Here is a 14,781-nt window from a genome sequence, read left to right as displayed (position 1 = left end):
TTTGAAGCCTGTATCTTCAAAAATTTGAAAGTAGGTTACTAGGTAAAGGTCAAAGTTTATTTCGTTACACAAACTTATGCATGTGGTCCATCTCAAGGTCAAAGTTCATTTCGGTATTAAAAACTATGCATGTGGTCAAAATTTGAAGGTTGTAGCTTGAGAAATGTGAAAGTAGGTAACTAGGTCAAAATCAAAGTCAAATGTTTTTTTGGAACACAAAATTATGCATGTGGTCCAAATAAGAAATCTGTACTTTCAAAAATGAGAAAATAGGTCAAAGGTCAATGTCTAGGTCAAAGTTTATTTCCGTACACAAACCTATGCATGTGGTCCAAATTTGAATGATGTGGCTTGAGAAATGTGAAAGTAGGTCACTAGGTCAAAATCAAAGTCAAATTTCATTTTGGTACAAAAACTATGCATATGGTCCAAATTTAAAGCCTGTACCTTCAAAAATGTGAAAGAAGATCCCTAGGTCAATATCAAGGTCAAGGTTTATTTCGGTACACAAACCTAAAATTATGCATGTTGTCCAAATGTGAAGCCTGTTACTTGAGAAATGTGAAATAAGTCATTAAGTCAATCTCAATGTCAAAGTACATTTTGGTACAAAAACTATGCATATGGTCCAAATTTAAAGCCTGTACCTTCAAAAATGTGAAAAAGGTCCCTAGGTCAATATTTAGGTCAAGGTTTATTTCGGTACACAAACCTATGCATGTTGTCCAAATTTGAAGGCTGTATGTGATAGTAGGTCAATATCTTAAAATCAAGGTTAAATTTCATTTAGGAATACAAAGCTATGCATGTGGTCCAAATTCAAAGCCCGTGTCTTCAAAAATGTGAAAATAGGTCACTAGGACAATGTCATTTTCAAAGTTTATTTCGGTATACAAAATTATGCATGTGGTCCAAATGTGAAGCTTGTTACTTGAGAAATGTGAAATAAGTCATTAGGTCAATCTCAATGTCAAAGTACATTTTGGTACAAAAACTATGCATATGGTCCAAATTAAAAGCCTGTACCTTCAAAAATGTGAAAAAAGGTCCCTATGTCAATATTAAGGTCAAGGTTTATTTCGGTACACAAACCTATGCATGAGGTCCAAATTTGAAGGCTGTATGTGATAGTAGGTCAATATCTTAAAATCAAGGTTAAATTTCATTTAGGAATACAAAGCTATGCATGTGGTCCAAATTTAAAGCCCGTGTCTTCAAAAATGTGAAAATAGGTCACTAGGTCAATGTCATTTTCAAAGTTTATTTCGGTATACAAAATTATGCATGTGGTCCAAATGTGAAGCCTGTTACTTGAGAAATGCGAAATAAGTCATTAGGTCAATCTCAATGTCAAAGTACATTTTGGTACAAAAACTATGCATATGGTCCAAATTTAAAGCCTGTACCTTCAAAAATGTGAAAAAAGGTCCCTAGGTCAATATCAAGGTCAAGGTTTATTTCGGTACACAATCCTATGCATGTGGTCCAAATTTGAAGGCTGTATGCGATAGTAGGTCAATATCTTAAAATCAAGGTTAAATTTCATTTAGGAATACAAAACTATGCATGTGGTCCAAATTTAAAGCCCGTGTCTTCGAAAATGTGAAAAAAGGTCACTAGGTCAATGTCATTTTCAAAGTTTATTTCGGTATACAAAATTATGCATGTGGTCCAAATGTGAAGCCTGTTATTTGAGAAATGTGAAATAAGTCATTAGGTCAATCTCAATGTCAAAGTACATTTTGGTACACAAAATTATGCAAGTGGTCCAAATTTGGACGCTGTAAATTGAGAAATGTGGAAGTAGGTTACTAGGTCAAAATCAAGGTCAAATTTTATTTCGGAACTCAAAATGCACGTGGTCCAAATTCGAAGCCTGTTCTTTCGAAAATGAGAAAGTAGGTCACTTATTCGATGTCAACGTCAAAGTTCATTTCCTTATATAACCCTACGCGTGCGGTCCAAATTTAAAGCTAAAGAAATGAGAAAGGTCACTAAGTCAATCTTAAAGTCATAATTCATTTCGGACCAATCAACTATGCATGTGGTCCAATTTTGAAGGAGGTAACTTGAGAAATGTGGAAGTAGGTCACTAGGTCAAACTCAAGGTCAAATTTCATATCGGAAAACAAAAGTATACATGTGGTCCAAATTTAAAGCCTGTACCTTCAAAAAAGTGAAAGAGGGTCACTAGTGAAAGTAGGTCACTAGTTGAAAATCAAAGTCAAATTTCATTCAATTTTGAAGGAGGTGGCTTGAGAAATGTGGAAGCAGGTCACTAGGTCAAAATCAAAGTGAAATTTCATTCCGGAAAACAGAACTATGCATGCGGTCCAAATTTAAAGCCTGTACCTTCAAAAATAGTTCAAGACGGTAGCTTTATAAATGAGAAAGGTCAATAGGTCAATCTCAAGATCAATAACATTCATTTCGGTTTACAAAACTGTATATGTCGTCCAAATTTGAATGATGAGAAGTGAAAGTAGGTCACTAGGTCAAATCAAGATCAAATTTTATTTTGGAACACAAAACTATGCATGTGGTCTAAATTTAAAGCCTGTACATTCAAAAATGTAAAAGCAGGTCACTAAGTCAATATCAAGGGTCAAAGTTTATTCCGGTATACAAACCTATGCATGTGGTCTAAATTTGAAGGCTGTGGATTGAGAAATGTGAAAGTAGGTCACTATGTTGAAATGAAGGTAAAATTTCATTTTGGAATATAAAACTATGCATGTAGTCCAAATTTGAAGCCTGTCCGTTCAAAAATATGAAAAAAAAATCACTAGGTCAATGTAAATGTCAATGTTTATTTCGGTACACAACTCTATGTATGTGGTTCAAATTTGAAGCGTGTAGCTTGACAAATGTGAAAGTAGGTCGTTAGGTCAATCTTAAGGTAAAAAGTTATTGCGGTATACAAAAATATACATGTGGTCCAAATTTGCAGGCTGTAGCTTGAGAAATGTGAGAGTAGGTCACTAGGTCGAAATCAAGGTGAAATTTCATTTTGGAATACAAAATTATGCATGTGGTCCAAATTTGAAGCCTTTACTTTTAAAAATACATTGCGGTATACAAAAATATACATGTGGTCCAGATCTGAACGCTGCAGCTCGAGAAATGTAAAAGTTGGTTATTAGGTCAAAATCAAGGTCAAATTTCATTTCAAATTATGCATGTGGTCCAAAAAAGAAGCCTGTTCTTTCAAAAATGAGAAAGTAGGTCACTGGGTCGATGTCAAGGTCAAAGTTTACTTCCTTACACAAACCTATGCTTGTGGTCGAAATTTAAAGGAAGGTCACTAGGTCAATCTAAAGGTCACAGTTCATTTCGGTACACAAAACTATGCATGTGGTCCAGATTTGAAGGATGAGAAATGTGAAAGTAGGTCACTAGGTCATAATAGGCATCACATTTCCTTTCGGAACACAAAATTATGCATGTGATCCAAATTTAAAACCTCTACCTTCAAAAATGTGAAAGTAGGTCATTTTCTCAATGTCAAGGTCAAAGTTTATTTCAGTACACAAACCTTTGAATATGGTACAAATTTGAAGCATGTAGTTTTAGAAATGTGAAAGTAGGTCATTAGGTCAATCGCAAGGTCAATGTTTATTTCGGAACACAAAACTATGCAAGCTGTAAAAATTTGAAGTCTGTACCTTCAAAAATGAGAAAGTAGGTCACAAAGTCAATATGAAAGTTTACTTCGGTACACAATTCTATGGATGTGGACCAAATTTGACGTCGTAGCTTGAGAAATGTGAAAATTGGTCATCAGGTCAATTCGGTACACTAAAAGATGCATGTGGTTGAAAGTTAAAGGCTGTAGCTTGAGAAATGAGAAAGTAGGTCACTTTGTTAAAATCAAGGCTGTGTCTTCAAAAATGTGCAAGTAGGTCACTAGGTCAATGTCAAGGTCAAATTTTATTTCGGTACACAAAATTATGCATGTGGTCCAAATGTGAAGCCTGTTACTTGAGAAATGTGAAAGTAGTTCATTAGGTCAATCTCAATGTCAAAGTAAATTTTGGTACACACAATTATGCATGAGGTCCAAATTAGAACGCTGTAATTTGAGAAATGTGGAAGTAGGTTACAAGGTCAAAATCAAGGTCAAATTTCATTTCGGAACACAAAATATACGTGGTCCAAATTAGAAGCCTGTACTTTCAAAAATGAAGAAGGATGTCAACAGGTCGATGTCAAGGTCAAAGTTCATTTCCTTGCACAAACCTATGCACGCGTTCCAAATTTAGAGCTAAAGAAATGAGAAAGGTCAGTAAGTCAATCTCAAGGTCAAAATTTAATTCGGTACAATAAACTATGCATGTTGTCCAAATTTGAAAGATGTGGCTTGAGAAATGTTAAAGTAGGTCAGTATGTCAAAATCAAGTCTAAGTTATATTTCTGAAAACAAAATTATGCATGCAGTCCAAATTTAAAGCCTGTACCTTCAAAAATAGTTCAAATGAGAAAGGTCAATAGGTCAATCTCAAGGGCAATGTTCATTTCGGTACACAAATCTGTATATGTCGTCCAAATTTGAAGGATAAGAAATGTGGTCACTAGGTCAAAATCAAGATCAAATTTTATTTCGGAAATCAAAACTATGCATGTGGTCCAAATTTAAAGCCTGTACCTACAAAAATGTTAAAGTCGGTCACTAGGTCAATATCAAGGTCAAAGTTAATTTCCTTACATAATCTTATACATATTTGAAGGCTTTAGATTGAGAAAAACAATAGTAGGACACTATGTTGAAATGAAGGTTAAATTTCATTTCGGAATACAAAACTACGCATGTGGTCCAAATTGAGAATGTGTGAGTAGGTCACTAGGTCGAAATCGAGGTAAGATTTCATTTGTGAGTACAACATTATGCATGTGGTCCAAATTTGAAACCTGTACTTTCAAAAATGAGAAAGTAGGTCACTAGGTCAATGTCAAGTTCAAAGTATATTTTCGTACACAAACCTATGCATGCGGTCCAAATTTAAAGACAGTAGCTTGAGAAATGAAAAAGGTGAATATGTCAATCTAAAGGTCAAAGTTCATTTCGGTACACACAACTATGGATGTGGTCCATATTTGGAGGATGAGAAATGTGAAAGTAGGTCACTAGCTCAAAATCAGCATCACATTTCATTTCGGAACACAAAATTATGCATGTGTTCCAAATTTAAAGATTGTCCTTTCAAAAATGTGAAAGTAGGTCACTTGCTCAATGTGAAGGTCAATGTTCATTTCAATAGACAATCCTATGCATGTGGTTCAAATTTGAAGCATGTAGCTCGAGAAATATGAAAGTAGGTCATTTGGTCAATCTCAAGGTCAAAGTCATTGCGGAAAACTAAATTATGCTAGTGGTTCAAATTTGAAGGCTGTAGCTTGAGAAATGTGAAAGTAGGTAACTAGGTCAAAATCAAAGTCAAACTTCATTTTGGAACTCAAAACTATGCATGCTGTACAGATTTAAAGCCTGTACCTTCAAAAATGAGAAAGTAGGTCACAAGGTCAATGTAAATGTTTATTTCGGTACACATACCTATACATGTGGTCCAAATTTGAAGTCTGCAGCTTGAGAAATGTGAAAATTGGTCATCAGGTCAAACTTTAGTTCAAAATTCAATTCGATACATAAAAAGATTCATGTGGTCCAAATTTGAAAGCTGTAGCTTGAGAAATGTGAAAGTAGGTCACTTTGTTAAAATCAAGGTTAAGTTTCATTTCGGAATACAAAATTATACATGTGGTCCAAATTAGAAGCCTGTACTTTGAAAAAAGAAGATGGAGGTTAACAGGTCGATGTCAAGGTCAAAGTTCATTTCCTTGCACAAACCTATGCACGCGTTCCAAATTTAAAGCTTAAGAAATGAGATAGGTCAGTAAGTCAATCTCAAGGTCAAAATTCAATTCGGTACAATAAACTATGCATGTTGTCCAAATTTGAAGGCTGTAGCTTAAAAAATTTGGACTACATGCATAAGTTTATGCACTGAAATAAACTTTGACCTAAACATTGACCTAGTGACCTACGTTTACAGTTTTGAAGGTACTGGCTTCAAATGTGGACCACATGTATAGTTTTATATTCCAAAATGAAATTTAACCTTCATTTCAACAGAGTGACCTACTCACATTTCTCAATCTACAGCCTACAAATTTAGACCCCATGCATAGGTTTGTGTACCGAAATAAAGTTTGACCCTTGATATTGACTTAGTGACCTGCTTTTACATTTTTGAAGGTACAGGCTTTAAATTTGGACAACATGCATAGTTATGTCTTCTGAAATAAAATTTGACCTTGATTTGACCTAGTGACCTACTTTCACATTTCTCATCCTTCAAATTTGGACGACATATACAGTTTTGTGTACCGAAATGAACATTATTGACTTTGAAATTGACCTAGTGACCTTTGTCATTTGTCAAGCTACCGTCTTTAACTTTGGACCGCAAGCAAAGGTTTGTGTAAGGAAATAAACTTTGACATTGACATCGATCCAGTGACCTAATTTCTCATTTTTGAAAGTCGGGTTTCAAATTTGGACCACATGCATAATTTCGTGTTCTGAAATGAAATGTGACCTTAATTTTGACCTAATAAACAACTTTCACATTTTTCGAGCTACAGCGTTCAAATTTGGACCACATGTATATTTTTGTATACCGCAATGAATTTCTAAAAGTAAAGGCTTCAAATTTGGTCCACATGCATAATTTTGTATTCCAAAATGAAATTTCACCTTGATTTCGACCTAGTAACATAGTGTCACATTTCTCAAGCTACAGCTTGCAAATTTGGACCACATGTATATTTTTGTATACCGCAATGAATTTTTACCTTGAGATTGTCCTAACGACCTACTTTCATATTTCTCAAACTACACGCCTCAAATTTGAACCACATACATAGATTTGTGTACTGAAATAAACTTTGACCTTTACATTGACCTAGTGACCATCTTCATATTCTTGAATGAACAGGCTTCAAATTTTGACCACATGCATAGTTTTATATTCCAAAATGAAATTTAAACTTCATTTCAACATAGTGACCTAATCACATTTCTCAATCTACAGCCTACAAATTTAGACCACATACATAGATTTGTGTACCGAAATAAAGTTTGACCCTTGATATTGACCTAGTGACCTGCTTTTACATTTTTGAAGGTATAGGCTTTAAATTTGGACCACATGCATAGTTTTGTCTTCTGAAATAAAATTTGACCTTGATTTGACCTAGTGACCTACTTACACATTTCTCATCCTTCAAATTTGGACGACATATACAGTTTTGTGTACCGAAATGAACATTATTGACTTTGAGATTGACCTAGTGACCTTTATCATTTGTCAAGCTACCGTCTTTAAATTTGGACCGCAAGCAAAGGTTTGTGTAAGGAAATAAGCTTTGACCCTTGATATTGACCTAGTGACGTGCTTTTACATTTTTGGAAGGTAGAGGCTTTAAATTTGGACCACATGCATAGATTTGTGTTCCGAAATAAAATTTGACCTTGATTTGACCTACATAGTGACCTACTCTCATCCTTCAAATTTGTATACCGAAATAAACCTTGACCTTTACATGGACCTAGTGACCATCTTTCATATCTTTAAATGTACAGGCTTCAAATTTGGACAACATGCATAGTTTTATATTGCAAAATGAAATTTAACCTTCATTTCAACATAGTGACCTACTTTCACATTTCTCAATCTACAGCCTTCAGATTTAGACCACATGCATAGGTTTGTGTACCGAAATAAACTTTGACCCTTGATATTGAGATCGTGACCCTCTTTCACATGTTTGAAGGTACAGTCTTCAAATGTGGACGACATACATAGTTTTGTGTTCCGAAATGAAATTTGACCTTGATTTTAACATAGTTACCTATTTCACATTTCTCAAGTTAAAACCTTCTAATGTGAAAGTATGTCACTACTGTAGAATCTGGTAAATAAGCGCATATTCGAGTATAAGCGCATATCAAAAGTAAGCGCATACGGCCTTACCGTTATTCCGTATGGGATAATAAGCGCATGTCATGCCCTTACCATAATTTTGTCTCGAAAGTAGGCGCATATCCGAATACTGATAAACAAACAACATATGCAGCAAAAAGACGTAATTAACGGTATTATACAGTGATAATTGTTTATCATAGATACAGGTGACAAGTGTTCTTACCTGTTGAATAGCCGATGGGTGTTAAAAGATTTTAACGTCTATTGTCTGATAAAACGATAATTGCCTACAATAATCATGCTTTTTGAATAGAAAATGTTTTCAGTAAATGAAGGTAAAAGTCTGAATACCAGAAAAGTTGTTTGCGTTGTCATAACAGTTTGTCATTCTTTCGTAAATTTGTGAAAAGAATATGGATGAAATGCTACAATCTTAGTGTTGAACAATTATTGAATTGTCATAGAGATTGAACATTATTTGCAAATTATGTAATTCATTATGTATAAATACTGTAGGCCTATGCAATGAAAGGAAGTAGTTCACTGCGTACGTCAACAGCCATGTTTTACTTTCGTTTTCTCAACCAAGGTAAGCACTGTCAATATTCCTAATATATCAAAAATAGGCGCACAAGGCTTTTCTATAAGCGCATATCAAATATAAGCGCATAGTTTTGGCTTTAGTATAAGCGCATATCAAAAATAGGCGCATAAAAGTGTCACTAAAATTACTATAAGTGTATACGCTTATTTACCAGATTTTACAGTAAGTCAATATCAAGGTCAAATTACATTTCGAAACATAAAATAATGCATGTGGTCCAAAATTGATGGCTGTACTTTCAAAAATGTAAAAGTAGGTCACTCGGTCAATATCAAGGTCTATGTTTATTTCGGTACACAAACCCATGTATGTGGACTAAATTTAAAGGCTGTAGCTTGTGAAATGTGAAAGTAGGTCACTATTTTAAAATCAAGATTAAATTTCATTTTGGAACACAAAATTATGCATGTGGTCCAAATAAGAAGCCTGTACTTTCAAAAAATAAGAAAGTAGGTCACAAGGTCAATGTCAAGGTCAAAGTTTATTGCGGTACACAAACCTATGCATGTAGTCCAAATCTGAAGACTGTAGTTTGAGAAATCTGAAAGTTGGTCTATATGTTAAAATCAGGGTCAATTTCATTTCGGTACACAAACCTATGCATGTGGTTCAAATTTGAAGCATATAGCTTGAGAAATGTGAAATTAGGTCATTAGGTAAGTCTCCAGGTCAAAGTTTATTGCGGTATATAAAACTATGCATGTGGTCCAAATTGGAGTTTTTAGCTTGAGAAATGTGATAGTAGGTCACTAGGTCAAAATCAAGGTCAAAGTTTATTACCGTGCAGAAAACTATGCAAGCGGTCTATATTTGAAGCCTATTTCTTGAGAAATGAGAAAGGAAGTCAGCAGGTTAATGTCAAGATCAACGTTTATTTCGGTCAAAATCAAGGTCAATTTCAATTCAGAACCCAAAAGTATGTATGTGGTCCAAATATGAAGCCTGTATCTTAAAAAATGTGAAAGTAGGTTAGCAGTTAAATGCCAAGGTCAAAGTTTATTTCGTTACTCAATCGAACGCATCTGGTCATCTCAAGGTCAAAGTTCATTTCGGTATACAAAACTATGCATGTGGTCAGAATTTGAAGAGTGTAGCTTGAGAAATGTAAAAGTAGGTTACTAGGTGAAAATAAAGGTCAAATTTTATTTCGGAACCCAAAATTATGCATGTGGTCCAAATTTAAAGCTTGTCCTTTCAAACATGTAAAAGTAGGTCACTGGGTCGATGTCAAGGTCAAAGTTTACTTCCTTACACAAAACTATGCTTGCGGTCCAAATTTAAAGAAAGGTCACAAGGTCAATCTAAAGGTCACAGTTCATTTCGGTACACAAAACTATGCTTGTGGATCAGATTTGAAGGATGAGAAATGTGAAAGTAGGTCACTAGGTCATAATCAGCATCACATTTCCTTTTGGAACACAAAATTATGCATGTGATCCAAATTTAATACCTCTACCTTCAAAAATGTGAAAGTAGGTCACTTGCTCAATGTCAAGGTCAAAGTTTATTTCAGTACACAAACCTATGAATGTGGTACAAATTTGAAGCATGTAGCTCTAGAAATGTGAAAGTAAGTCATTAGGTCAATTTCAAGGTCAATATTTATTTCTGAACACAAAACTATGCATGCTGTAAAAATTTGAAGTCTGTACCTTCAAAAATGAGAAAGTAGGTCACAAAGTCAATATGAAAGTTTACTTCGGTACACAAACCTGTGGATGTGGACTAATTGTGACGTCGTAGCTTGAGAAATGTGAAAATTGGTCATCAGGTCAATTCGGTACACTAAAAAGTGCATGTGGTTGAAAGTTGAAGGCTGTAGCTTGAGAAATGAGAAAGCAGGTCACTTTGTTAAAATCAAGGCTGTGTCTTCAAAAATGTGCAAGTAGGTCACTAGGACAATGTCAAGGTCAAATTTTATTTCGGTACACAAAAATATGCATGTGGTCCAAATGTGAAGCCTGTTACTTGAGAAATGTGAAAGTAGTTCATTAGGTCACTCTCAAGGTCAAAGTAAATTTTGATACACACAATTATGCATGAGGTCCAAATTAGAACGCTGTAATTTGAGAAATGTGAAAGTAGGTTACTAGGTCAAAATCAAGGTCAAATTTCATTTCGGAACACAAAATATACGTGGTCCAAATTAGAAGCCTGTACTTTCAAAAATGAAGAAGGATGTCAACAGGTCGATGTCAAGGTCAAAGTTCATTTCCTTGCACAAACCCATGCACGCATTCCAAATTTAAAGTTAAAGAAATGAGAAAGGTCAATAAGTCAATCTCAAGGTCAAAATTCAATTCAGTATAATAAACTATGCATGTTGTCCAAATTTGAAAGATGTGGCTTGAGAAATGTGAAAGTAGGTCAGTAGGTCAAAATCAAGTCTACATGTTCGGAAAACAAAGTTATGCATGCGGTCCAAATTTAAAGCCTGTACCTTCTAAAATATTTTAAGCTTTATAAATGAGAAAGGTTAATAGGTCAATCTCAAGGGCAATGTTCATTTCGGTACACAAATCTGTATATGTCGTCCAAATTTGAAGGATAAGAAATGTGGTCAGTACGTCAAATCAAGATCAAATTTTATTTCGGAACACAAAACTATGCATGTGGTCCAAATTTAAAGCCTGTACCTACAGAAATGTTAAAGTCGGTCACTAGGTCAATATCAAGGTCAAAGTTAATTTCCGTACATAATCTTATACATGTGGTCCAAATTTAAAGGCTTTAGATTGAGAAAAACAATAGTAGGACACTATGTTCAAATGAAGGTTAAATTTCATTTCGGAATACAAAACTATGCATGTGGTCCAAATTGAGAAATGTGTGAGTAGGTCACTAGGTCGAAATCGAGGTCAGATTTCATTTGTGAGTACAAAATTATGCATGTGGTCTAAACTTGAAACCTGTTCTTTCAAAAATGAGAAAGTAGGTCACTAGGTCAATGTCAAGTTCAAAGTATATTTTCGTACACAAACCTATGCATGCGGTCCAAATTTAAAGACAGTAGCTTGAGAAATGAAAAAGGTGAATATGTCAATCTCAAGGTCACAGTTCAATTGCGGTACACAAAACTATGGATGTGGTCCATATTTGGAGAATGAGAAATTTGAAAGTAGGTCACTAGCTCAAAATCAGCATCACATTTCATTTCGGAACATAAAATTATGCATGTGGTATAAATTTAAAGCTTGTCCTTTCAAAAATGTGAAAGTAGGTCACTTGCTCAATGTGAAGGTCAATGTTCATTTCAATAGACAAACCTATGCATGTGGTTCAAATTTGAAGCATGTAACTCGAGAAATATGAAAGTAGGTCATTTGGTCAATCTCAAGGTCAAAGTTCATTGCGGAAAACCAAATTATGCTAGTGGTCCAAATTTGAAGGCTGTAGCATGAGAAATAAGCATTTACATTGACCTTGTGACCTACTTTCTCATTCTTGAAGGTAAAGGCTTTAAATTTGGACCATATGCATAGTTTAAGTACCAAAATGAAATTTGACTTTGATTTTGACCTAATGACCTACTTTCACATTTCTCAAGCCACATCCTTCAAATTTGGACCGCATACATAGGTTTGTGTACGGAAATAAACTTTGACATTGACATCGATCCAGTGACCTACTTTCTCATTTTTGAAAGTCGGGTTTCAAATTTGGACAACATACATAATTTCGTGTTCTGAAATGAAATTTGACCTTAATTTTGACCTAGTAACCAACTTTCACATTTCTCGAGCTGTAGCGTTCAAATTTGGACCACATGTATATTTTTTGTATACCGAAATGAATTTTTAAATGTAAAGACTTCAAAGTTGGTCCACATGCATAATTTTGTATTCCAAAATGAAATTTCGCCTTGATTTCGACCTGTTAACCTACTCTCACATTTCTCAAGCTACAGCTTGCAAATTTGGACCACATGTATATTTTTGTATACCGCAATGAATTTTTACCTTGAGATTGTCCTAACGACCTACTTTCACATTTCTCAAACTACACGCCTCAAATTTGAACCACATACATAGATTTGTGTACCGAAATAATCTTTGACCTTTACATTGACCTAGTGACCATCTTCATATTTTTGAATGTAAAGGCTTCAAATTTGGACCACATGCATAGTTTTATATTCCAAAATGAAATTTAACCTTCATTTCAACATAGTGACTTACTTTCACATTTCTCAATCTACAGCCTTCAGATTTAGACCACATGCATAGGTTTGTATACCGAAATAAACTTTGACCCTTGATATTGACCTAGTGACCTGCTTTTACATTTTTTGAAGGTAGAGGCTTTAAATTTGGACCACATGCATAGATTTGTGTTCCGAAATAAAATTTGACCTTGATTTGACCTAGTGACCTACTTTCACTCTCATCCTTCAAATTTGTGTACCGAAATAAACTTTGACCTTTACATTTTATTTTTGATTGTACAGGCTTCAAATTAGGACCACATGCATAGTTTTATATTCCAAAACGAAATTCAACCTTCATTTCAACATAGTGACCTACTTTCACATTTCTCAATTTACAGCCTTCAAATTTAGACCACATGCATAGGTTTGTGTACCGAAATAAACTTTGACCCTTGATATTGAGATAGTGACCCTCTTTCACATGTTTAAAGGCACAGGCTTCAAATGGCTTCAAATGTGGACGACATACATAGTTTTGAGTTCCGAAATGAAATTTGACCTTGATTTGAACATAGTTACCTACTTTCACATTTTTCAAGCTAAAACCTTTAAATGTGAAAGTATGTCACTATGTCAATATCAAGGTCAAATTACATTTCGAAACATAAAATTATGCATGTGGTCCAAAATTTAAGGCTGTACTTTCGAAAATGTAAAAGTAGGTCACTCGGTCAATATCAAGGTCTAAGTTTATTTCAGTACACAAACCCATGTATGTGGACCAAATTTGAAGGCTGTAGCTTGAGAAATGTGAAAGTAGGTCACTATTTTAAAATCAAGATTAAATTTCATTTTAGAATACAAAATTATGCATGTGGTCCAAATAAGAAGCCTGTACTTTCAAAAATAAGAAAGAAGGTCACAAGGTCAATGTCAAGGTCAAAGTTTATTGCGGTACACAAACCAATGCATGTGGTCCAAATTTGAAGACTGTAGTTTGAGAAATCTGAAAGTTGGTCTATATGTTGAAATCAAGGTCAATTTCATTTCGGAATACAAAACTATGCATGTGGTTCAAATTTGATGCCTGTACCTTAAAAAATGTGAAAGTAGATCACAAAGTCAATGTCAAGGTCCACCTTTATTTTGGTACACATACCTATGCATGTGGTCCAAATTTGAAGCTTGCAGCTTTAGAAATGTGAATGTATGTCATAAGGTTAATCTCAAGGTCAAAATTTTGGTACTTAAACTATGCATGTGGTCGAAACATGAAGTTTGCAGCTTGAGAAATGTGAAAGTAGGTCACCCTGTTCAGGTCAAGGTCAAATTTCATTTCGGAATAAAAAACTATGCATGTGGTCCAAATTTGAAGCTTGTAACTTCAAAAACGTGAAAGTAGGTCATTAAGTGAATGTCAAGTTCAAAGTTTATTTCGGTACACAAACCTATGCATGTAGTTCAAATTTGAAGCATATAACTTGAGAAATGTGAAATTATGTCATTAGGTGAATCTCAAGGTCAAAGTTTATTGCGGTATATAAAACTATGCATGTGGTCAAAATTTGGAGGTTTTAGCTTGAGAAATGTGATAATAGGTCACTATTTTAAAATCAAGATTAAATTTCATTTTAGAATACAAAATTATGCATGTGGTCCAAATAAGAAGCCTGTACTTTCAAAAATAAGAAAGAAGGTCACAAGGTCAATGTCAAGGTCAAAGTTTATTGCGGTACACAAACCAATGCATGTGGTCCAAATTTGAAGACTGTAGTTTGAGAAATCTGAAAGTTGGTCTATATGTTGAAATCAAGGTCAATTTCATTTCGGAATACAAAACTATGCATGTGGTTCAAATTTGATGCCTGTACCTTAAAAAATGTGAAAGTAGATCACAAAGTCAATGTCAAGGTCCACCTTTATTTTGGTACACATACCTATGCATGTGGTCCAAATTTGAAGCTTGCAGCTTTAGAAATGTGAATGTATGTCATAAGGTTAATCTCAAGGTCAAAATTTTGGTACTTAAACTATGCATGTGGTCG

This window comes from Mercenaria mercenaria, chromosome 4, assembly GCF_021730395.1.
Source record: "Mercenaria mercenaria strain notata chromosome 4, MADL_Memer_1, whole genome shotgun sequence".
In the NCBI taxonomy this organism is placed as follows: Eukaryota; Metazoa; Mollusca; class Bivalvia; order Venerida; family Veneridae; genus Mercenaria; species Mercenaria mercenaria.
The sequence above is the reverse complement of the archived record's forward strand: the minus strand, read 5'-3'. Positions refer to the sequence as shown.